At 46.9% G+C, this 3499-nt stretch overlaps 1 long non-coding RNA gene across 1 annotated transcript; it reads right to left on the bottom strand.

Annotated features, from left to right (window-relative positions):
* Positions 1-742: 742 nt before the first annotated feature.
* On the bottom strand, positions 743-1386 carry LOC123185642 (uncharacterized). Its single transcript, XR_006493449.1, has 3 exons — positions 1227-1386; positions 1019-1155; positions 743-857 (listed from the first exon to the last, which is right to left on the bottom strand). It is a non-coding gene; the product is annotated as an uncharacterized lncRNA (long non-coding RNA).
* Positions 1387-3499: the final 2113 nt, after the last annotated feature.

The raw sequence follows: 3499 nt of genomic DNA, 5'->3' as shown, positions 1-3499 counted from the left end.
CCAGTCTCGATTTGTGCCAACCCAACAGACACTTTCGAAGATACCTGTAGTGTACCTTTATAGCCACCCAGTTACGTTGTGACGTTTGGCACACCCAAAGCACTCCTACGGTATCCGGGAGTTGCACAATCTCATGGTCTAAGGAAATGATACTTGACATTAGAAAAGCTTTAGCAAACGAACTACACGATCTTTGTGCTAGGCTTAGGATTAGGTCTTGTCCATCACATCATTCTCCTAATGATGTGATCCCGTTATCAACGACATCCAATGTCCATGGTCAGGAAACCGTAACCATCTATTGATCAACGAGCTAGTCAACTAGAGGCTTACTAGGGACATGGTGTTGTCTATGTATCCACACATGTATCTGAGTTTCCTATCAATACAATTCTAGCATGGATAATAAACGATTATCATGAACAAGGAAATATAATAATAACCAATTTATTATTGCCTCTAGGGCATATTTCCAACAGATTCTTCAGGGTCCAGAAGACTGGGATGACAGCTCAGCCTCTCAACGATCAACTCGCTCTCCTTCGCAACACACTTTGGACCATTGCAATGTTTCATAAATGGCACAAAGATAGTAGTAAGCCCAAGGTATAAAATCCTAAATTTAAATACAGGGTATAAAATCCTAAATTTAAAGTGGCGCACAAGTTTATTTAGTCAAATTAGATGCTTATTGTGGCAGCGATCATGGAAATAGAAGAATCTCCTTCACCACTGTTGGAACAGATAAGTTCATAAGCGCAGTTTTGGATATCGTCACTCAGACTGATCTCATCATGGGGGACAAGGGTGTGCTTGTACAGCCACTCAGACTTCAATTTAATTTCTTGATCCATACACTTCCAAGGAGAGAAATCATGGGTTAGTTTGCAGTTGGTGCAGATCAAGAATTCCAAATGATACATACTGCGAGCTAGCAACTAGATATATGGCCACATGTACATGCAAATCCGCTTGTTTTGATTTCATGCAATCGGGGTAGGTTAGAGATGTTAATTACCAACTTGTAGGCATCGGGATCATGATAACGAGGAGCATTATGATCGCAGAACTTCTGGAGGTATGCACGATACGGACACCAGTCATCTAAAGCTTGAGGATATAGGCGATTATTTCCCCATGCTCTCTCAAAAAGACCTGAAACTGTATGATTAGAAAGATTGTGCACGCATCCCAGCAAAATAAAGCAAATAATTTGAGGGACTCACGGGGAAAGTGGATCATCAACAAGGGAGGAACGGATCTATCCCCTCCCTCCTCAATATCAATATCAAGGAATTGGTCACACCATGAGACCATCATCGCATAGAGACCCCTGAGGGCAGCGGCAGGCTCAATCATCACATCACAATCATCCTGATCTTGATCCGATTCAGGGGCTGTTTGGTTCTAGGACTGGCATTGTCATACTTTGCCACACATTTTTGCCAAACTTGCCTAAGGTTAGTTCATCAAAATGAGAGCCACAAGTTGGCAAGCCTAAGGGAATCTTGCCACACCTTTTGTGTGTATGCCATGTGGGGCACAAGTGTGGCTTGAACCAAACACTCTCCTAAGTTGGTCAAACTTGCCTAACCTTAGGTGTGGCAATCTTTGGCAAAGTTAGTCACAAACCAAACAGCCTCTCAACTTCCCTCACACCCTCCCCCTTCGAGGTCGGGATAGGAGGAGATCCCGAAGACGCTCGCATTGCGGCGGGCTAGATCTGATCATACCTGGCCAAACAGGCCGGCCCGGCCCGGCACGGCCCGGCCCATCGTATCGTGCCTGGCCCGGCACAGCCCGCCAGGGCACGATTACTATATGGGCCGTGCCGTGTCGGCCCGCGTGCTGCGCCCCCAGGCCCAGGCACGACCCAGTTAGTAAATGGGCCGGCACGTTGGCCCGTTTAGCACGGTGGGCCGCATATTTTCAGCCTATTATTTGATGCACTAAGCATTTTTGGTCTATTTTTACATGTTGGGCCATATATAGATGTATATAGAAAAACTTAATCGGGTCGTGCCGTGCCGGCCCGTGTGTCCAGCCTCCAGGCCCGGGCACGGCCCAGGGTGTGCCGCGTGCCGGGCCCGGCCCATTTAGCCCGTTCCGTGCCTGGCCCAAGGCGGGCCGTGCCGGCCCGAAAAAACCGGCCCATTTGGCCAGCTATAGATATGATGTATGGCTTAGGGTGTTAGGCAAATTTGACAATTTTGACCTCGGGACGAAATCAATTCACAGAATGAACTGCCCGTAAAACTATTTCACAACCCTGACCCTTTTGTGTAGCACCCGCCATGCAGGCGCCACACACTACGGTGCAACGCCCAGCTCTGGGGCGTTGCACGCCAGTCCACCGTGGCAGCCCTTGGGCCCGCACCCAGCAGTGCAGCGCCTCCGAGCTAGGCGCCACACATGTAATGTGCAGCGACTAGCGCTCAGGCGCTACACTGTGACTTAGATAGGGGCTGGCCCCCACTCCCCCACCCCACACACCCCAACCCGAGCTTTGTCCCCTCTTCCACTCTCTCCCTCTCTCAAATCCTCTCCCAAATCTTGCAAATTTGAAGAATTTGTCCGTGGGTTTCGAAGTCAAACCCTCCCTCAAGGTAATCTTCTTCGACCCCCTTGTTTTGATCCAAGTAATGCTAGTTTGGGGAAACCCTAGTTTTGTTTGGATTTAGAGATTTGTATGGAGATGTTAGATCTTTGTTTGCCAATTTCCTATGATTAGGCTTTGTTAGTATGTTAGGGTTATTCTTATGGGTGTTCTTATGTTGGTGCTAGGGTTATGGTTAGGGTTAGGGTTATTGTTAGGGTTATGGTTATTGTTAGGGTTATGGTTAGGGTTAGGGTTGTTGTTTGATATATATTTTAGGGTTTGTATTCTGTGTTAATCCTTAAATTAGTACTCATGGAAGCAATGTTACGTTGTGTGGTTTGAATGCTTATAGGGATGGGAAGAACATGTGTGTTTGTTCATCATGGGGACAAAGACGCCTTCTTGAAAAGCAATATTGAACCGGACCCGGATGAGCTTGATATGGTGTTTGATAGTAGTCCTAGCTATGCGGAGCTCTTGCAACAAGTGAGGAAAGATTTGAATTGGATGGACCCTAGTGATATTGTTGAGTTGGAGGGAAGGCATAATGTAGGTTTTGGAATGCACATCCGTTGAAAGACAATGCGTGTCAACTCGGAGCAACGTTGGGTTGCATACAAGGAAACGGTGGCCGATTCACTTGACAATGCTGTTGTGTTATTTGCAACGAAGAAGGTTGATTCAAGTTTGCATTTGGACTTGAACCGGAAACCCTCCCCTTTGGTTGCTAGTAGCCCCCCCCACCCTTGAAGCGAGATGAAATTGTTGAACCTCTTTTGACCCAAGAAGTGAGGCCAACATTGAGCCCGTTTACAAACAACCAAGATGAAGCTTTGCAAGAGGACAATGATGAGTATGCAGACGATGACAATGAAGTTGATCTCCATGACAACAATGTGG

The sequence above is a fragment of the Triticum aestivum genome, chromosome 2A (genome assembly GCF_018294505.1).
Source record: "Triticum aestivum cultivar Chinese Spring chromosome 2A, IWGSC CS RefSeq v2.1, whole genome shotgun sequence".
Taxonomy (NCBI): Eukaryota; Viridiplantae; Streptophyta; class Magnoliopsida; order Poales; family Poaceae; genus Triticum; species Triticum aestivum.
The sequence above is the reverse complement of the archived record's forward strand: the minus strand, read 5'-3'. Positions and strand labels throughout refer to the sequence as shown.